General features: G+C 53.8%; 1 long non-coding RNA gene across 2 annotated transcripts; it reads right to left on the bottom strand.

Annotated features, from left to right (window-relative positions):
* Positions 1 to 3,459: 3,459 nt before the first annotated feature.
* On the bottom strand, positions 3,460 to 19,938 carry LOC144616750 (uncharacterized). 2 transcript variants are annotated; one of them, XR_013556489.2, is made up of 3 exons: positions 19,845 to 19,938; positions 5,730 to 5,859; positions 3,460 to 5,616 (listed from the first exon to the last, which is right to left on the bottom strand). It is a non-coding gene; the product is annotated as an uncharacterized LOC144616750 (long non-coding RNA). The 2 variants fall into 2 exon arrangements; XR_013556490.2 differs by lacking the exon at positions 19,845 to 19,938 and having other exon boundaries at positions 3,460 to 4,171; positions 4,827 to 5,616; positions 5,730 to 7,135.
* Between the last annotated feature and the right edge of the window lie 1,413 nt (positions 19,939 to 21,351).

The following is a 21,351-nucleotide window of genomic DNA, read 5'->3' as shown; positions in this document are numbered from 1 at the left end:
TCTTTGTTAGGACCCACTGGAAGAAGTTTGCAATTCAAGCTTGACACTGAGAACTCTTGAGTAGCAAATTGTCCCTCTGTCATCCACTCACTTGCAGTGAACACTGTGAATTTTACGGTCCAGATTCTGTCCTTTTGCATGGGTTGCCAGGAAGCTCAGAGCCAAACGGTGCCTTTTTTTTTTTTTAATGTTTACTTATTGATTTTTGAGAGAGAGAGAGAGAGACAGCATGAACAGGGGAGGGGCAGACAGAGAGGGAGACACAGCCCCAAGCAGGCTCCAGGCTCCGAGCCGTCGGCACAGAACCCGACGCGGGGCTTGACCTCATGAAATGTGAGATCGTGACCTGAGCCGAAGTCGGATGCTCCACCAACTGAGCCCCCCCCGGGCGCCCCAAATGCTGCCCATTTGGAAGAAAGCAAGTAGGAGATCTTTTGCAATGATGGTTGGCTTTTTATTCTATTTTGTCGCCTCTGTTTTTTCCCCTTTATTTTTAACTCCCCACTTTTATGCTGACTTAAAACTTTGATATCCTCCTAAGCTTTCTTAAATCACTTTTGTAAAAAGGTAGGGTGCAGTTCACCTAAGTGAATATAGTGTTTTCTGAGAACTGCACGGGACTTACAAAGGGGTCACAAAGTTGAATGATGCCCGAGCTGGGCTTTGAAGGAACAGGGGGTCATTCTAAGCAAAGGATACCTTTTCCCCCTCCTGAGATAAGTCCCTCCACTAGTACCACTGACCCATCACCTCCGGGAGTATTCTAGAAACTTCTTGTGCCATCTATCAGCTTCAATCTGTACTGCCTCCTCGATTCTTTCCTTTAGCTGGCAAGGATTTCCAACTTTCCCCACCTCTGAAACAAACAAACAACCCCCCCCCCCCCTTGCTGGCTGCCTCCCACTGTCTCAAGCTTCCGTGCTCATTTCTCCCTTCACTGCCAAGCTTTTGGAAAGAGTGGTCTATACTCACTGTCTACACTTTGTCGACGTTCAATCACCCCGTAACCCGGTGGTTCCCAGACTTGTCTACCTATTAAGATTATCTGAGTATTGGGGCGCCTGGGTGGCTCAGTTGGTTGGGCGGCCGACTTCGGCTCAGGTCATGATCTCGCGGTCCATGAGTTTGAGCCCCGCGTTGGGCTCTGTGCTGACAGCTTGGAGCCTGGAACCTGCTTCGGATTCCGTGTCTCCCTCTCTCTGACCCTCCCCTGTTCATGCTCTGTCTCTCCCTGTCTCAAAAATAAAATAAAAAAAAAAAAACGTTAAAAAAATAAAAAAAAAAAGATTATGAGTATTTTTTTTAAACTTCCCAAGCCCAGGTCGCACCCCAGATCAATAAGTCACAATGTCCAGTGGCAGGACCCAAGAACTGGTGTTGGAAACTCCCCAGGAAATTCTGGTTTCAGCGGGAGTCCCTGCCGTCACGTTTTGCAGGCTGCTTCCTCGAGGGCCACCGATGAAATTACCCTCTAATAGCTAAATCGAACGCTACCTTCGTATTCTTTATCCTGCTTTCTTCCCCCAAGCGTTTGGAGTAGGTGTCCACCAGCTAAGCACACGGGCCGAGCATTCGAGGCCCTTCCACGGCGTGACCTCTAACAAAGTCGGAGCCTGGTGCCGTGTCCATGAATGGGTTCAGTGGGACTTGGGAGACCACACGGGGGCAGGACGCGGACCCCGGAAGCGAGGCCCGTTCTCTAACGTGGGATGGGTGGACCCAGCTCTGGACAGCAGGAAAGCCTCCTGGGAGCCCCCCCGGAACGTGCCTGTCGGCCGAGCATCCCGCCCGCTCCTGTTCTGTGCCGGCATCGTGGGGAAGCGCCGGGAGATGCTGTGGGCACCCACGGCCTGCTCACCCTCCACCCCGGGGGAAGGCAGGCGGTCGGGAAAGGCTTCACGGAGAAGGTGGCTTCCAAACAAGAGGAAGTATCCAGAACGCGTACAGACGGGCAGCATAAGCGGCGGCCCAGGTCGCTGGGCACAATCGGGGGGGGGTGGGGTGGGAAGGCAGGTGCGTGGAGCCCCCCTGCGTGCCGGCGGTGGGTCGGAAACTGTCAGGTTGTGGCCCCCGGGGAAGCTGACTCCGAGAGCGTAAGGGTGCGGGAGGCTCTCGGCCCCGCTCCCGTTAAAGGGAAGTAGGAATGGACGGAAGGAGGTGGACCGTGGGGTGGGCTCGAGGGAGGCCTCACCGCCTGCACGCGCGTCTCTGGCGACCAGAGTGTGAACGGCTTCTCCATGGTCACACGGCCCGTACATCTGGGAGAAGAAATCCGAATCTGATTCGGGTTCCGAAGTCCACGTTCACCTCTGCTTGTGCGTTCTCCGATCTGGACGTGGAGTGATATCACCTCCAAGGACGTCAAAATTGGCTTTCGGTGAAAGCACCCTCAGATGGCCCAATGATTTGTGGCGCCCCAAAGGGGCACAGAACGTGACAAGTATATACTGTTATTTGTGCTACTAAGATTTCCAGCGGGGGTGGAGGGTAATTAGGAAACACTGCCTACAAAGGCTTGGGGAGGGGACAGCAGTGACACCAAGGTTGGAACACACTCTTCAGGGCAGACTTAGTGGGGTTAAGAGGCACAGCATAAAATCAGGTTATACGCACTGGGACTAAATTACGGAGGAATTACAAAATGTCAGGGCCGGCACCTTGAACTTCTCCAGACGGTGGGGAACCATCTGGCATTTTCCATCAGAAGAGTAGCATATGCTTTAGCAAAGTACCAGGAGCGGCAGAGTGAGGGATGGTGGGAGACGATGGGACAAGGGAGGCAGAGCCATAAACCAAGTAGGAGGTGAAGAGAGACCCAGCGGCTGACCCAGCATCAAATCCGTGATGATGTCACCCAGAGATTCTTTTTTTTAATTTTTTTAATGTTTATTTATTTTTGAGAGAGAGAGAGAGAGAGCCGGAGTGTGAGCGGGGGAGGGGCAGAGAGAGAGGGAGACACGGAATCCGAAGCAGGCTCCAGGCTCCGAGCCGTCAGCACAGAGCCCGACGCGGGGCTCGAACCCACGAACCGTGAGATCATGACCTGAGCCGAAATCAGATGCTCAACCGACTGAGCCACCCGGGCGCCCCTAGAGATTCTCAACTAATTAATTCTTCAAAGGCTCTATTTCCAGATCAGGTCACATTCCGAGGATCCGAGTGGACGTGAACTCTGGCGGACGCTGTTCAACTCCCACCTGGGGGTAGAGCGTGGCGTAGAGAACCTGATGGTGAGTCGTAGACAAGCCATAGGGCTACGTCTTGTTTTTAGGGAAGGGCGTTTCTTTGATAAGACAGAGACATGGTGTTTTTGCAGGCAGGAGGGGTGCCTGACGGAGGGAGCGGAGAAAGAGGACGGTACAGGATCGAAAGCACAAGGAGAGGACCGGGCTTGACCAAAGACGACATTCCACTGGCAGGCTCAGCTGCAAACGGGAGCAGAAAGGTGAAGGAAGACACGACGAGGGTTAGAAGGCAGATTGGAGGATCCTTCAGCCGGTCGGTGAGCTGTGTGCTGAGACATCATGCGGGGATACCCTTGGGCTGGACGGGTTAACAAGTAAAGCTGAGGCTTGAGACACCGCCTGGGAGTAAGTGACAATGTGTGACCCCATGTTGAGCAGCAGCGAGGGTCTGGCTGAGGCTCCCGAAGGCCATTCCTTGAAAAGAACTTGGCTGAGTGAGGACATTGACAAAACCAGCCTGCCCCGCTTGGTCAAACGCTGACCTGGACGAGGAAATCTCAGGACAGGTCATTCATCTTTGAAACTACTCGTCTCATTAAAGAAAACAACACCTAAGCACCACATTCAGCGATTCAACCAATCTAACATTTGGTGGGTTTTATATTTAGGGCCAAAAACCCATTTCTAACAAATCCAGCCCCGCATTCAAATCATTTCCAGATCTGCAGACTTGGGGGTGAGCTTTACGAGTTACAGCGAAACCAAGAGACCTTGGAGGCCGGAGTGGGGTGGCTGTGTTCTCCAAGCCGATGTGGAATGACAGAGAGGTATCCCTTCCGATGGCTGGGCAAAGAAAGTCATCTCAGCAGGTGGCTGCACCCCTGGAACTGGATGTGCCCGGGAGAGCTCGGGGCCGCTGCAAATCAGACCGGTCACAGTGTCCATCCGTAAACAGATTCTGTCAGAATCTCTGCCGTGGGGTCCACCTGCGTGGGAGGGAGAATCAGCAGACGGCGGGGGGGGGGGGAATCCTACGTTCGTATTTCAGATTCAGACAACCCTCCCTTCCCTGCCCCAAGCTTCGCCGTCCAACGCGGAGATGAGCAAAGGCCAGAACAGACTAGAGAGCTCGCAGACCCGGAGAGGAAGGGGTTGGGGGTGAGGAGGGGGGGAGCAAGGATTCCAGAGCTAGCCTGGCGTAAACGACAGCGAGGCCCCGTGACGGCTCTTGGCTCTGTGCCCTGGGGGTTGGCAAGACCCTGGGCTCCAGACGTTCCGTTGGTCTGGGTAGGCAAGTCCGGTCCTCAGGTCTTTGAACTAAAGACACACGTTTTTGCCTTTAGTGCCTTGGTGTGTCGTCGACTTGCACAACCTTACCCCACGGGCCTTTGCTTTGGTTTGAATGTTTAACTGCCACTAACCAGGGGCGCCTGGGGGGCTCGGCTCGGCCGGTTGAGCATCCGACTTTGGCTCAGGTTATGATCTCACGGTTCATGAGTTCGAGCCCCGCGTCGGGCTCTGTGCTGACGGCTCGGAGCCTGGAGCCCGCTTCGGATTCTGTGTCTCCCTCTCTCTCTGCCCCTCCCCCGCTCTCTCTCTCTCAAAAATAAACAAACATTAAAAAAAATAACTGCCACCCACCTGCCCAAGTGCCCCGAGACTGTAACTGCCGGGGGCTGTCCTCGGACACTGCTGCGTGCTCTGTTTTACCACCTGGAAGATGCAGAGAACAGGAACATCTGGTACCCCAAGTATGTGGAAAGATTTAGATGAAGGCAACCCACATGCAATATGATTAAAGAGCACTGTGAGAATGTCAAATGCTATAAATACGGATAATATAATGATAACTGAGAAGCGGTTGGCTAATTGAAGCCAGTCCCCAGAGCTATCCTGTAATTATGGTATGCTTGTGTCAGATAAGCCCTGAAGCATGGCAAGGACCCCTGACGCAAACAGGCAGGTCACATAATTTGCATCTCACTAATTTCTGAGATATCCAGGCGACCGCAAGAGGCATTCTTAAGAGTTTTGGTAAGTCAAGAGAATTTCTTGACCTCAGCACTGTTTGTCTGCCTGACTTTATGGTGCGTGACCTCAGCCACCGACTGGCAGTTCTAAGAGAGACCTGGGGGGTGGGGGGTGGGGTGGGGATGCCTGGGTGGTCGGGTAGGTTAAGCGTCTGACTTCAGCTCAGGTCACGATCTCATGGTTCATGGGTTCGAGCCCCACGTCGGACTCTGTGCTGACAGCTGGGAGCCCGGAGCCTGCTTCCCATTCTGTGTCTCCCCCTCTCTCTGCCCCTTCCCCGCTCATGCTCTCTCTCTGTCTCTCTCAAAAATAAGTAAACACTTTTTAAAAATTTTAAGAGAGACTGGGTCTTTTAGAAATCCATCCGAGTGTGAAATGCCAGGACAAGGTTTTCCTCAGCCTGAATAGATGAGAACGAAAAAAAAAAAAAAATCAGGGGTGAGGGATATACACTTCCAAGGTCAACAATCCCTAAGTCAAGAACTAGGACTTTAGTGTTCACAGTAACATTACCTTTTGTTGAAGTGTTGGTACGTATCCCCAACTCCCCGGCCAGATTTCGATGTTTGCTATGCCCCCCAATAAGGCAGTCGTGCTCTTAATATGACGACTAAAACCACCAGGGCGCCAAACGCTTGTCGATCTGTTTATTGGAGAGACGTTGTTGAGGCGGGAGTCTGGACGGGATTGGTGTTGAATCCCGGGCACTTCAACTGCTTAAACACGCCCTACTTTCTACGCCCTCCCCACTAGTCTGTAGGCTCCGTGAGGGCAGAAAGCATATTTGTCTCTGTTGTCATCACATCCCCGGGGCCCAGTGCCATGGCCCTCAATCCGTGGCTGTGCTCTGTGCACCTGGAGGCCTGTTCCAGTTTCCCTTCTAACTGGTCATTTAAAAATAGTTTGATGGGGCGCCAGTCAGTTCTCCCTCTCTCTGCCCCTCCCCCCCCATTTCTCGAGTGAGAGAGAGAGAGAGAGAGAGAGAGCATGAAAGGGGGAGGGGCAGAGAGAGAGGGAGAGACAGAATCCGAAGCAGGCTCCAGGCTCCGAGCTGTCAGCCCCAGAGCCCAACACGGGGCTCGAACCCACGAACCACGAGATCATGACCTGAGTTGAAGTTGGACGCTTAATTGAGCCACCCAGGCACCCCTAAAAAATAATAAAAAATAACTTTAAAAACGTTTGCCCCTTTTACTCCCTGTAGTCCTATCTTGAGTTCTTATCACACCAAGTCACCCGATCCTGGGAGCCTGCATTTACTACCCTCTATCTCGACCTCAAATGCACGTTATCACCAGAGAACTGTGCGTTCTGACGTCGGCAGCCCAGGCTGCATGCGCCGTTTCCAGCCCCTTCCAAATAATTTTCTCTGTGAATCACGAGGCTCCTCCTGTGTGAGTCAAACCTTCCCTCCACAGCAACTGGCTCCACAGGCTTATCTGGGCGTCTGTCTCGCTCTTCTTCTAAATTCAAGCTAAAGCCCTTCTGATCAGGTCACGTGGCCGCCGTGACATAAACATCCACCCCGACCCTCTCCAGGGCGTTCCTTCCCCAGCCAGGTGTCAGGGTGCTGTTCAGCTGTTTCAACCAGCTGTTGGGCTTAGTTGCAGGGTTATTTGGAGACTCTGATAGTCAGAGTTTCTTCTTTATCGGCTACCGAATCACTCTGGCTCAATTTCCAGCCATTCCTCCCCTTCGAGACGGTCCGTGGAGGAAGGGAGAGTTTCACCCACCCTCCCGCTCAACCCCCACCTTCACCCCCAAGCTGAGAGTAGAGACCCAGGAAGCCCAGTCCCTTCCCTCCTAGCACCTTGATGTTTGCAGAAGGATCACAATCATGGGTGACTAAGAAACCCCGCTTTATTTTGGAAAGTCTAACGAGATAAGGTTTATTTTGTTCTCTTACATCATCTCTATTTTTTTTTTTCATGTTTATTTATTTATTTTGAGAGAGAGATGGACCGGGTCAGAGAGAGAGAGAGAGAGAGGAAGAGAGAATCCCAAGCAGGTTCCACGTTGTCAGTGCACAGCCCGACCCGGGGCTCAAACTCATGAACCGTGACATCATGAGCTGAGCCGAAATCCAGAGTCAGACGCTTAACTGACTGAGCCACCCTGGTGCCCCTTTTATGTATTCTTTATTAAAGGAATCACTCATCCATCAGATTTTGAGGCACATAGCATTTGGAAAACTGTGAAAAATGCCTTTCCCTTTGCTCTGTCAAACGAGGAAAGAGGATAGATTTTTTTAAAAAATAGATCAATAAATTCTGAGAACGTAGAGTGGAAAGTGTGAACAAATTTGTGCCAGACGCACGGTCCGCGAGGAACAAGGGGGCTAAGAGGGGGGGAAGAAGACATTACGGTTGGGTGGATTTCAAGGAAGTAGCTCTTTTTGGCCACCCTTCCCCTTACCAGCCAGTCCCCAGCCTCGGAGGAACACAAACACCTGTCTCCTCGGCTTTTCATCGCGGGCCGCCAAGCATCAGCACGAAAACCTGTGCCGCGTTAGCAACATCAAGTGTCCCCTCAGTGCCACTCACGAGTCCTCGTACTCACTCCTTGTTGACCTCCTGAGGTTCTCAGTCCAACCACACCTGGGTAGGGCGTGAACTCCAGAGCCACAGGTCCAGAGAGACAGAGACAGGCTGGCCCATGCGCAGAGGCTTAGTGACTCACACCCTGCCTTCCGAGGGATTCTTGAAGGAACGTGTGACGTTTGCGTCATGATCTCACGGTTTGTGAGTTCGAGCCCCACATGGGGCTCTGTGCTGACAGCTCGGAGCCTGGAGCCTGCTTGGGATTCCATGTTTCCCTCTCTCCCTTCCCCTCCCCCACTAGCACTCTCTCTCTCTCAAAAGTAAACATCAAAAAGATAAATCAATGGCCTTAATGCCTTATGGTTGTCACGGGATCACAAAGCACAGAACGAAGTCGTTAGATGGGTGCTGTAGACGGCTGTGGGGTGTTGTGTGAGCCAGTGTGGGCTCTGGAGCAAGGGACGCTGGGAGAATTCTGAACCGGGGCCGTGGAGCAGGGAAGAAGGAGGACGAGACGGAGTAGATAATGTTCCAGAGGTAGACTCAATAACGCTGAGAGAGGGGTGTGGGGGGGAGCAGGGTCAGTTGAACACGACTCAGAAATGCTGGCGGGGCACCCAGCGGCGGGGGCGGGGGGAGTAGACCGGATAGACTGGAGGAGGTGGTCGAGTTTGATTCTGAGCACCCGAGGCGCAGGTGCACGGGGGACATCCCGCCGGGGCAGCGGTGACCCTCAGACGGGCGGCACCGAGCCTGGGAGAGAGACGCAGGTGATGCAAGGTCAGAGGTCAGCATGGAGTGGGGCGCCTCTGCCCAGGATCCCTCCCTCCCTCTTCCCTGGAGACACAACCCCCTGTTGTCTGGGGAGCAGCTCTGCCTTCCGGCCCCGCGGTCCCGGACACGAGGGTCTCCCCGGAGCCTCACGCCCATACACGCCCTGGTCGCTGTTGCCTGACCCGGAGTCGGATCGGGACAAAGGAACGTGACTTCTTCTTGGGGATTTTTTTCATTTCATTTCCAAGTGCACCTGCTTCTCCTCCTCGCATATTATTGTGGCTTGAGGACCAGCTCTCTGGGGTTTCACTCGCTGGTGCTGGACGGTGCGGGATGCACATACAAGACAGGCACTTTTGCGGTCCTGTTTCTCTGTCGTGTCGAGGAAGCCAGTTGAGCATAAAAGACGATGGAAGTGACGTAGGGAAAATCAGAGAGAAGGACAGCCGGCCGTTTGGGCGTCCGTGGTTCCTGATGTTCCAGAGGCTTCTCCGCTCGTGGTGGATCCACGAGCCGAACACCTCTCCTCCCGCCTCAACCAGGACAAGTGGGATCTCAGTCCCTGCCAACAAGCGTCCTGACAAAGACACCCCAGCGAGTATTTCCTGTGAAAGCAGCTTCCCCCCGCCCGTGAACGTCCAGATCCTCCTGTGCCTCCTTCCCGAGAAGCTTCCGTAACCCCGAGCGGGAGGTGACCTCCCCCGCCTCCGAGGCCCTGTACCCAAGCACCTTCTCGTCCTGACTCATCACCTGTCCTTCTGCGGCCGTTCCGATGTGTGTGTTAGCTCCCTGCCCCAAACTGCGAGCCCCCGGAAACAGTTGTCAAACCTCAGCAGGTCCGGCTAACGTCTGAGACGATGCACTCCCAACCTCCCGATGCCCGTGCTGCAAGGCCACGCTTGGAGTATCGAGGATGCGAACCAGTGGTCTCCACACGTGGCCACCCGCTGAAACCACAGGGAGCTTTAACGACTACTGATACCCGCGTCCCGCCTCCAGATGCTGAGATGTAATGTGCCCGGGGGGGTGGCAGGACTTTGGAAATTCTGAAAGATCCTGAAGGGCTTTGGATGTGCAGACAGGTTTGGAACCGCGGCTCTGTGCAAGACAGAATTAGACTCAAAACAGCTGGACGTGAGTCCCATCTCCGCTAGTTTCTGGTGACTGGGTAGGGCATGGGGGAAAATGTGGAACCTCTAGAGTTTAGTACGATTACGAGGAATTCTTGGGGTGTGTCTGGATCAGAGCTTTCCAACGTGGCCGCTCACTGGGGGGGGACTGTTGACACCTGCCACGCGGCTAGTGCCACATGCTGAAAATATTTCAGATATTTTGGATTAAACAAAGTATATTATTAAGATTAATTTCGGGGCACCTGGGTGTGTCAGTCGGTTGGGCGTCCGACTTCGGCTCAGGTCACGATCTCACGGTTCGTGAGTTCGAGCCCCGCGTCGGGCTCCGTGCGGACAGCTCGGAGCCTGGAACCTGCTTCGGATTCTGTGTCTCCCTCTCTCTCTCTCTCTCTCTGCCCCTTCCCTGCTCATGCTCTGTCTCTCTCTGTCTCTCGAAAGTAAATAAACATTAAAAACAATTTTTTTTAAAGATCAATTTCACCTGTTCCTGCTGTCCTTTTGTAAGGTGGCTGCTAGAAAGTTTACACTAACATATTGTATTTCTATTGGAGAATACTGGCCTGGACGCTTAAAAGCAATGGTGGGTAGGGGGCGCCTGGGTGGCTCAGTCGGTTGAGCGTCCGACTTCGGCTCAGGTCATGATCTCGCGGTCCGTGGGTTCGAGCGACGCATCGGGCTCTGTGCTGACAGCTCAGAGTCTGGAGCCTGTTTCAGATTCTGTGTCTCCCTCTCTCTCTGAACCTCCCCTGTTCATGCTCGCTCTCTCTCTCTCTCTCTCTCAAAAGTAAATAAACGTTAAAAAAAATAAATAAATAAAAAATAAAGCAATGGTGGGTAAAACGTTAACCTGACATTCCTGAGGACTTCTAAAGTCCTCCGTGCAAGCAAATAAATATTTAAAAGATATCTTGGAAGGAATGAGCGCGTCTGTGTCCTGGCAATCAGGAAACAGAAGCATATTTAGTTTCAAGGTGCTGCCTACATGAAATCAGATTCCCGGGGACAGAGCTCAAAAGGTAAATTGTATCCTCAAAGGGGGAAAGAGACGGGCTGGCGCTAACACAGACATGGTCACAAAAGCGTAGTAATCGCGAGGGGAACATGGCGGACACGACCTGGCGTCTCTGCTCCCCCCCTTCCTTGTCCACGTGCCTTCTGGGCCTTTCCGTGGTCGTATGAGAGAGCCTGAGTTCAGCTGCCAGAACGGAACAGGCTTCCTGGCCAGAGCCCGGAGCACAGAGGATTGTGCCCTGGGTTCCGGACTGTGATACAAACAGCCCTGCCACTAGGGCCACGTGATCTGGCAAATTCCACGGTGCCCGGGGACTTCCTGGCACGGTGCCCGAGGACTTCATGGAAGTAGGGAGTTCGTGTGAGGTCAAGTCTGGCACCGCCCTCCGCGTTCCAGAAGCGGGCCCGGCTCCCGCTGGAAAGGCAGGTCCTGGCGTGCCGCGGGCTCCCGGGTGAGAGTGTGTGTCACGCGTGAGTCAAGGATCCAACTGCCATTAGGATCTGGGTGCTGGCGACGCCCCCAGCCGTGAGGTGGTGTGGGCACGACAGTGGCCCGCGACCGAAACCGTGCCTTTGCCGGGCCTGGACGGTCTGGAGGCACAAGTAAGTTCCACAAGGGGACACGTACGAAGTCCCCCCACCTGTGCGGCAACTCCCGGCCGTGGCCTCCTGGGGAGGAAGGAGGGTTGCCCGGATGCAGTCAGCCGGCTCCGCGTATCCTCTCGGCCCCAAACCAGCTGCTGCCAGGACAGCGCCGCTCAGCGGCAAAGGAGCCGACAGAGCCTCTGGAAGGGCCGGGATCCTCTGAACGTGTCACCCGGAGGCCGTGTGCTCCCGTGCAGAAACACCCAGGTCGTGGGGAGCTAGACGCCAGGAGTGGGCACGGCCGGGGTGGGCGCCTGGCCGGCCAAGCAGGACGGTGGGAGCAAGGGCCAAGGCGAGTGAAGGTAGTTGAAGAGCTGATGGGAATGGCGGCAGGTGAATAAATAAATACGGGATATTGGACGTGTAAGGCGGGTGGGGTGGGGCGGGCGCCTGGGCGGCTCAGTGGCTTGAGCGTCCGACTTCGGCTCAGGTCGTGATCTCCCTACGGCGTGGAACCCGACGCGGGGTTCGATCCTGTGAACCGTGAGATCGTGACCTGAGCCCCAACTGAGTCAGAAACTCAACTGGCTGAGCCACCCAGGCGCCCCAGGCGTCTGACCCTTGATTTCTCGATATGTATTTGTTATCATACGTAAACACAGGCAGCAGGAGGGCACTATGGGGTCAACGGTCGCTGATTCGGCGACACGTACCGTTCAGCCCGCGCACATGCACACGCGCATCTACCCACACAACTGGTGACATTTCTGTCAGGACAGGATCCTGTTCACACCATTCTGTGAGCCATCATCGTTTAGTTAAGCAATCCACCCGTTTGGACACGCGCACATTGAGTCGACAGCTAATTGCAAGCATTCCGCGCTTCGTTTCCATGCTACGCTTTCCGGCTGAACCGATTGTTTTATTCCGCCTTTCTTTGGACAGTTTTTCTGCTGATTTTGGCCATTTGCATTTCTTTTAAACTTAAGCATCCTGTTCATCCCTTCTGCTCATATTTCTGTTAGGAACGATCAAAATTCATCTATGTACTCGTACAAGTCAGAGATTACTACAACGCTTGTGGTGAACAAGCAGTGTCCTTTTTGAACCGTTGCCTACGATTTTCTTCCTTCCTTTCTCCCCTTCCTTCCTTCCTTTCTTTCTTCCTTCCTTTCTTCCCTTCTTTCTTTCTCCCTTCCTTTTTTCTTCCTTTTCTTTCTTCCTTCCTTCCTTTCTTCCTTCCTTTCTTCCTTCCTTCCTTTCTTTTTTCTTCCTTTCTTCTGTTCTTTCCTTTTTTCTTCCTTTCTTTCTTTCTTTTTCTTTCTTTTTTCCTTTCTTCCTTTCTTTCTTTTTTTCTTCCTTCCTTTCTTTCTTTCTTCCTTTCTTTCTCCCTTTCTTCCTTTCTTTCTTCTTTTCTTTTTTCTTCCTTCCTTTATTCCTTCCTTCCTTTCTTTCTTTCTTCCTTCCTTCTTTCCTTTCTTCCTTCCTTCCTTCCTTCCTTCCTTTCTTCCTTTCTTTTTTCTTCCTTCCTTTCTTTCTTCCTTCCTTTTTTCTTTCTTCTTTTCTTTTTCTTTTCTTTCTTTCTTCCTTCCTTTCTTTGTTCCTTCCTTCCTTCCTTCCTTCCTTCCTTTCTTTGTCTTTGTGCTCTTGAGTTGGTTGTCAAATTTGCCTTTCAGACCCTTTGCTCTCTTCTGTTTCAGAGGATAGAGAAGAAGTTCAATCCTTACACCCTCTGTGTGTTAATTGAATGCTGGAAACTTACCCTCTGCAAATTTAAATCTGGAAGTAACATCTAAGTGCACAGTTTCTACCTTAATTTGTGAAGTCCGGTAAGCATTCAACGGGAACGTTTCTCCAGCTTTGTTTTGTCTTTTCAGATCTTCCTACGTTCCCAATGCCAGAGTCCAGTATCCTGATAGCCCGCAACATGAAAACCACTCTCGTCACACGTACTTCCTCCCTGAGCCCGGCTTGCCATCGCTCTGGGATAACCGAGCATCCCGGGATGTGATTCACCCTCCAGTCTCTCTCTCCCTTCTGTGGGCTCCGCACGGAGGTGGGCAGCAGGGAACATCGGAGGGTTGAGCTGGGGCTCACAAATTATCTCCAGACCATGGCGCACGCGGAGAGCAGTCTTGCCTCGCAGGCCGGGGCCTGGGGCTGCCCGGGCTGCTGGGCTGTGGGTCAGCGCACCTGTGAGAACAGAGCCTCAGATAAGGAGTGAAAAAAATCTGCAAAAAAACCCCAACATGTTCCCGTCACATCTTGGGCCGAACCCTGTCCTGTGCAGGGGTAGGGTGAGACCCCGGGTCGGCAGGGGGCTGCAGAGCTGAGAAAGACCTCAGAGACCGTGCAGACCTGAAGAGGTCGGAAGCAGCCAGAGCGGACACGCTCGGGTAGCCCCTGAGCCCCTGACCGAGACTTCAGAAAGCCCACGCCCTGGCAGCAAGGACCGCACGGTAGCAGGAAGGGCTGCGCCCCAGCAGCTGGGTACAAGTGCAAAGACCTGTCCTCACACAGCCGAAGCCGACGCTCACGTCTCAGCACGACCAAGGCAGTCCCTCCGCGACCGTGCGGCGTGCAAGACCAAAGCCAGACACTCTCTAGAGGAATCTGAAGATCCGGGGCCCCTGTCATCTGCCCTGTCCAATATTTGCACATGACACAATATTAGACACGCAAAGGAAGCCAGTGCTCAAGAAATGAAACGGTCAGTAGCTGTGGAGTCTGAGACGACCCCGATGTGGGACGTGGTAGGAGACAGGGACTTCTTTTGATTCGTGTTTTTGGGAAAATAGAGGGAAAATGGGTGAAAAGAACGGACATTTCGATAGGAAACTCAAATGCGTATTTAAATTTGTTTCATGTTTATTTATTTATTTTGAGAGAGAAAGAGAGAGAGAGAGAGAGAGAGAGAGAGGGAGAAAATCCCAAGCAGCATCCACATGTCAGCACAGAGCCCGATGCCGGGCTCACTCCCACGAACTGTGAGATCATGACCTGTGCCCAAATCAAGAGTCAGACGCTCAACCAACTGAGCCACCCAGGCACCCCTAAAATATATTTTTAAAGAACATTCTCGGGGGGCCTGGGTGGCTCAGTCAGTGAAGTTTGACCTCGGCTCAAGTCATGAGCTCACAGTTATGGGTTCGAGCCCCACGTCGGGCTCTGTGCTGACAGCCCAGGGCCTGGAACCTGCTTCAGATTCTGTGTCTCCCTCTCTCTCTGCCCCTCCCCTGCTCATGATCTGTCTCTCTCTCTCTCTCTCTTTCAAAAATAAAATAAATATTAAACAATTAAAAAAAAGAACATTCTAGAAATATGAAACCTAACATCTGAAGTTAGGTACTTAATAGAATGGCTTACAGGAGAAGGGCACAGCAGGGAACAGAATTAAGTGCAGGTGAAGACAAATCAATAGAACATACTAGAACCGAAGCACAGAGTGGGGAAAAGGAGCCCAAAAGTTGCTCTTGTCACTGTGTCCTCCAGGACAGTCCCCGCGCCATAATTACGATCCGCGGTGTCCTTAACAGTTAGAACTTCTGCTTCTTTCGCGGTTGAGGGTGTCCCTCCTTCCCCAGCTTTGAACCAGACGGGATTGTTCCCCAGACCCTGTTCTCCTGCTTTTCCCCACACGTCTTGCGCACGGGTCTCTGGCTCTCCAGAGGGCAGAAAACAGACGGGACATCTCCCCACCGATGACTCGTGGGTTGGCCTCCTCTTTCCCTGGGCGTGGCAGGGGGGGATGTTTACTCTTGCCCCTTCCGTGGCATTTCAAAGGGTTCCTCGGGGGCGCCCGGGGGGCTCAGTCGGTTGTGCGTCCAACTCTTGGTTTCAGCTCTGGTCCCGATCTCACGGTCCGTGAGTTCGAGCCCCATGTCAGCACAGAGCCTGCTTGGGATTCTCTCGCTCCCTCTCTCTCTCTGCCCCTCTCTCGCTTGCTCTCTCTCTCTCTCTCTCCCTGTCTCTCAAAATAAATAAATTAAAAAAAATAAAAGGGTCCTTCCCAAACCTTCCACTTGCCATTTCTGGGTTGATGTGTTTTCTTCTGGCTTGTTGCTTACAGCACCTTCCCGAGCCTCTGAGAACCCTGTGGTCCAGCCCCCTGTTGGACTCACCTTGGCCAGGACCTAAGAAAGTCCTCAGTGGGCTCCCTCCCTCCGGCCGCCAGAAACACGCCCCTGTGTTTTGGTCCCAGGACAACCCGGGCACGCGCTGAGGTCCCAAAGCTCTGTGGCCAGAGCAGCCACGCCAGGGGTTCCCACGTTAGATCTCCCAGGTGCGAATCCAGCATCAGTCCCTTGGTTTCTGGCACTTGAGGAGACACAAGCCTAGATCTCCACCGGTCCCTCCGGAGACCATTTTCCTGGGTTTGAGGTGAGGGGAGGTTCACCAGACACCCCAGTGTCTCCAGACTTTCTGTAGCCTGGAGACAGGTGGTTGCCTGAGGGTCACAGAATCCTTTCCAGATCCAGGTGGAGGCCTCACGTCTCTCTTTGGCTGTGCAACAAAGGGTTAACTCCGCAGGCTTACGAGGTGCAATCTTGCACATTCCAAAGAAGGGCCCGGCCCTTCTCAGTCTGGCATGACCTGATGTAGGAGTCCCTGGAATGTTCTGCCTGATAACAGTATCTTTGCATACCTGGGACCTTGGACCACACCAGATAGCTTAATGTTGACAACGTGATTTATGATGAGGGCCTCTGGCCACACCATATCTCTTGGAGCCCTGGAGGCCCAGGGACTATAGCCTAGGTCAGCCGTGGAGGGGCTCCATGGCCCTGTCACTGACCCCTGCTAAACCCCGAACGGCAGGACTCAGGTGGACTTCCCTGGCCGGGGTGCCTGATGTCACCTGTCACGCCTCATCTCTGAGAGCGTTAAGGGCCTCCTGTACGAGCCCCCCGGAGAGGACGACCGGACACTGATGCCTCATCTCCCGGACGCTGTCCCGCGTACTCCTGTCTTTTGTTGATCCCCCCTCCCCCGTCCTTTTGCCTCCCCACGCCGTAGGGAAAGCCGCTTTTCTGCATTCCGTGCGTCCCTCTGAATCATTGAACCTGAGAACGGTCTTGGAAACCCCGACCCCGGGGCCAAGAGTAAAACTAACATGCTTTCATCACACAGTTGCAGTATTATAACATGTCTTAACCCTCCAGAAAACCACAGAGGTGAATATAGCACCCCTGTGCCCACCGCACAGAATAAACACATTTTGTCGTATTTGCTTTACTTCTCTAATTTTCTTTTCTTTTCTTTTCTTTTCTTTTCTTTCCTTTCCTTTCCTCTTTCTTTCTTTCTTTCTTTCTTTCTTTCTTTCTTATTAGGAGTAAAGTCTAATAGGGACCGCTGGGTGGTTCAGTCGGTTGAGTGTCTGACTTCCGCTCAGGTCACGATCTCACAGTTCATGGGTTTGAGCCCCGCGTCGGGCTCTGTGCTCACAGCTCGGAGCCTGGAGCCTGCTTCGGATTCTGTGTCTCCCCTCTCTCTCTGACCCTCCGCTGCTCATGCTCATGCTCTGTCTCTGTCTCTCTCTCAAAAATAAACAAACCTTAAAAAAATTTTTTTTTAAAAAGAAAGAAAGAAACCTAATAGATACGAGTCCAGTTTCCCCGGTACCACCATCCCTGCTGGTTCCTACTCTCAGGCTGCTTTATATTCTTCCTTCTCAGGTTTTTATATTTTTTCTCCCATATGTTTATCTTCCTTTACTGAGTTATGTAGCACCCTAGCATGGGGGTCTTTGTATCATCATTTTTTTAATGTTTATTTATTTGTGGGGGGTGGGGCAGGGGGAGATCGTGAGCCGGGGAGGGCCAGACAGAGAAAGAGAGAGAGAGAGAGAGGGAGAATCCCAAGCAGGCTCTGTGCTCTCCGTGGAGAGCCCGATGCGGGGCTCGAACTCGCAAACCATGAGATCATGACCTGAGCCGAAATCAAGAGCCAGCCCTTAACAGACTGAGCCTCCCCGGGGGCCCCTGCATCATTCCAGTTTTGAGCAACAAGTTGGTGAAGTGCACATTCTTAATTCCAACGCAACAAATATGCACTGGGTGCTATTTTACTAGGTGCCATCACCGGTGCTGGGACGCGATGGGGTCAGGCCACCATCCTCATGGACCTTCCAACCCGGCGAAAACAGTAGCAGTGAAGCTTCCTGAATTCTATACGTGTTTTCTGAACAGTCCTTCCTAACACGCAACGTTCCCACATCTCTGGAGGATTCTTCTACCGAGTCAGGCACGACAGCGGGGCGGGGGGGTTGGGTATTAGGATCAGATCAAGGGTGTAGCGGGGCCGAGTGTTTCCCAAGGCTCCTGGGTGCCCCGCGTGGAGCACAGACCAGTATCCCGGGCTGGCTGAGAGCCCTGAGAGGGTGGGCTTTGCGGCCCCACAGGAGGCCAGGTCTCCCTCCTGGACCCACTCGTGAAGGCTTCCCAAGCCACCGGGTCCCTTCATATGAGATGCAGCGGCCTCGATTAAGGCTTGAGCAGAGCGCATGTCTGTGCGTAGAAGGTGAGGACAGATGAGACCTGCTTCATTGGCCTCTGACTTGTCCTCATGAAATATTCTGGTTTTCTAGTCCTTGGTTTCCTGATCTATAACAGGAGGTGGCCTGAAAAACACCAGGCGACCTTTCAGGGCTCCACCGACCCTCACCTTCTAGGCTCCGAAAATTCTCCGGGCCTCAAGACAACAACGACAGACAACAATAACTAGCAAATGCCATGAGCCTGTACAACCAGTGAAAGGTAAATACATTACCCAGCCAGGTGATCGGGTCTCAGAATTAATGCTGTTCTGTGGAATATTAGGGGACATTTGGAATATCGGTTTTGACAACGTAAGGACAAAAAAAAAAAAAAGATGCCAGTACCCGGAATATCCCAGAATGATTCTTTCCATGCTGCTGTAAACAAAATCAGTTCAGTTTTCCACTAACTGTCACTCGGTGACCGCTTACCGAGCACTTCCTAAGTGCCCAGCTACCCGCCGTGGAACAGAAAAGGAGAAAGGGGTCGGGGGGAAAAAGGAGGCACAGACAGAATGGGAAGGAAGCCCGTGTGGGGAAAAGCCTCCCAGGTTGGAAGGATCACAGAAGTCTTCCCGGAGAAGGTGACGTAGCAAATTGATTCCTTGGATATTTGTATTTCATTAATAGGTATTTATTGAGTCATGGTTGTTGGGTTCCTTGCCCTGCACAACATAAAGGCCGTGGGCTACCAGGACGAATAAGACAAAGCCAGAGTCCCCGTCTGTACAGTTCCCGCAAGCACGGGTCGCCACAGTGTGTGACAGAGGTGAACAGAGACTGCCACAGCCAGAGGAGGGACGCGTCACCACCTCAAGGAGGGGCTTGTGAAGGTTTCCGGGAGAAAGGGGCAGGGCCGGTCTTGTGCTTAATCCGCCGAGGCCCAGAGTGAAAGGAAAGGCACTCTCGGCAAAGCCGGCAGCACGTGCAAAGGCCCGGTGGTGGGAGGGAGCCCCACGACCCCAGCCGAGGATAATCAGTCGATATCCCCAAAGCAGCCGCGCGTGATGCAAAGTGACAAAGGGAGCGGTGGGGGTCTGTTTGTGAAGAGCTGAGGGACCCACGAATGCGGACGCTCTGGCGAGGCGAACCTAACGGCAGAGGAGATCGATGGCGTTAAAATAAAACCCAGGTAAGAACGACTCAGAAAGTTACCCACAGAATGTGGCTAGGCACAAAGACCGCAGGCCTCGTGTTTCTCCCGTGACGACCGTCCCTAACGTGTGATTGAAAAACTCGTCTTGGAAAAAAGGAGAGGAAACGGGATTTATCGCCAATTGAACAACCGAATTTTCCATCTTCCCCTAAAGCAGAATTTACTCCTGTCCCGGAAAGCCACAAGCCACAGGGGGGAGAATAAATGAGACATGAATACAAACAGACTTCCCTGAAGGGCAGTCGGCAGACAAGGGTTCTTAGGAGGAGGACCAGTTGATGTCATTATGAAGTCACATAAAATTACTCATCCCTGTTCTGTTATTAACGAAAAAGGGGAAAACCCGGGGACGGGTAAGAAAACTGTAGATTACAAATTATTCCAGGCACCTTCTGCCTGTGCTCCAGCGAGGGAACAGAGGGAATGTTCTGGAAGTTGCTCTTTCTTTGCTGGCCCTTGAGACCCCTCCGGGTTACGGCGTCCTTGGACTGCGCCCTCATCCACGTCCAGAATCACAGCGTGGAACAGCAGCTCGGGGGCTCTGGCTCAGCCACCCTGCGCTCTACCCAGAGTGCAGACCCCCACGCCAGCCTGTGGGGTTTGTTTTTAAGTTTATTTATTTGTTTATTTATTTTGAGGGAGAGAGAGAGTGGGAGAGGGACACGGAGAGAGCGTGTGAGAATCCCAAGCAGGCTCTACACCTCCAGCGCGGAGCCCGAAGCGGGGCTCAAACCCACAAACCGCGAGATGGTGACCTGAGCCGAAGTCGGTCGCTCGACCGACTGAGCCCCCCAGGCGCCCCTGCCAGCCTGTGTTCTTAATCCAGTTCAAGTGCCTTGAGTCCTGCTCTGACTGCACGGCCCTCACCTTGGGGGCCGCTCCCGTCCCTCTCACCTGGTCAGCTCAGCAAGGCAGCCTTCCTCTGGCTTCTTCCAGAACTCCCTTCTTTATCACTCTTCCCTGAACTCACTCCAGCTTTTTCATGGCTAAAAAAAAAAAAAGCCATGTGATTTTACTTTGCAGTAATTTCCACGTGAGTAGAAATACGGAACGCAACAGGAGACGACAGCCCGGGTGGGTCCCCCCACGGCGGCCTCGCAGTAGGGTCGTGCTGAAGGTTACACACACACGTGTACGTAGCATAATGCACAGTACGAAGCTCTGTGTAATATGCAAGTCATCATCGCCACCGCCGTCATCGTATTGTTATTGTTAGTATCGTTTTTATTGAGTCCTTGGAGGGGCCTCGGGGGGCCTCGGCCACACATGCACCGGACCAGAGCCCCGAGCCGTCGCTTTGCGCATCACCCAGATGGCAGTCGGCACCGGGCACCGGCCGCCTGGCGTCTCCAGCCTCCAGCCACCCCCACCTGCCGCGGGAAGAGGATGAGGGTCTGAAGACGGTTCCGGGGAAGCAGGGGGTAGGGACCCGGTGAGAGGGCAGCGGTCTCTCCTGGCGGCCCCCCCGCCCCCCGGCGGTGCCGCGGGCCCCAGGACGGCCCGCCGTGTGGGCCTGGGGGGCTGTGCTCCCGGGAGCCTCTGCCTGGACCCAGCTGCCCCGATGCTCCCAGCTTGGCTCCAGTCACAGGGTCACGGGGCCGGGTGCCCAGCACCGGCCCGAGGGCGCGTGGGTGGAGGGACGGGAGGCTTTGCGTCTCTCCGTCCACACGCTCGGAAGAGGAAGGCGAAAGAGGGTAGGTGGCGTCGCTGTGGCCACGGCCACTCACTCGACACGACTGGCCCCGGTGTCCCCAGGGTGACGGTGGCTCACGGGCCCTCCCGGGAGGCAATCCCCGCCTCCTCCCCCGTCCGGACACCACGGGCTAGTCGTGAGGCTAGTGTACGTGCACACGGTGAGCACAGAACACAACTGGGAAACGGGGAGGGGATGAGCTCAGGCGACCACGAGTCAGCCTTCCGGCAGGAACCAGCCGCTTCCCAGCAAAGACACCGGACAGGACGCGGGGTGGCTTCAGGTCCTGGGGCCACCGTGTCATCCGGGCGAATTTCGTACCATCCCGGAATCCCCGTTTCTGTCTGTGTAAGGCAGGGGGTGTCGAGATGGTGGAAACGAGGCGATTTTACGTTCTCACGGTACCTGGGTGACCGGCCACCAGTCTGCCCCATCCGAGGGATTCCCGGCACATAAGGTCCTACAGCCACGGGGAAACGGGGACGGCCAGTCAGCCCGACATGACTGTCGTTCAGCAGACGAGCCGTAATGGCAGTCGTGGTCCACACTACACGAGCTGGCTCCGCAGGTGACTGCCGGTAGGTCCCGCCCCGCGTATTGTGTGTGCGTTGGCCCAGTCGAGGGGGACAGAGAGTAGCCGGGATTTGAACCGGGAACCCGCAGTCTCCTTCCAGGCCGTACGGTCTCCATCAGTGTGCTATGGCTATG

Source organism: Panthera onca, chromosome B3 (assembly GCF_046562875.1).
Source record: "Panthera onca isolate mPanOnc1 chromosome B3, mPanOnc1 haplotype 2, whole genome shotgun sequence".
NCBI lineage: Eukaryota > Metazoa > Chordata > Mammalia > Carnivora > Felidae > Panthera > Panthera onca.
Note: the sequence above shows the minus strand (reverse complement) of the source record. Positions and strands in the feature narration are given on the sequence as shown.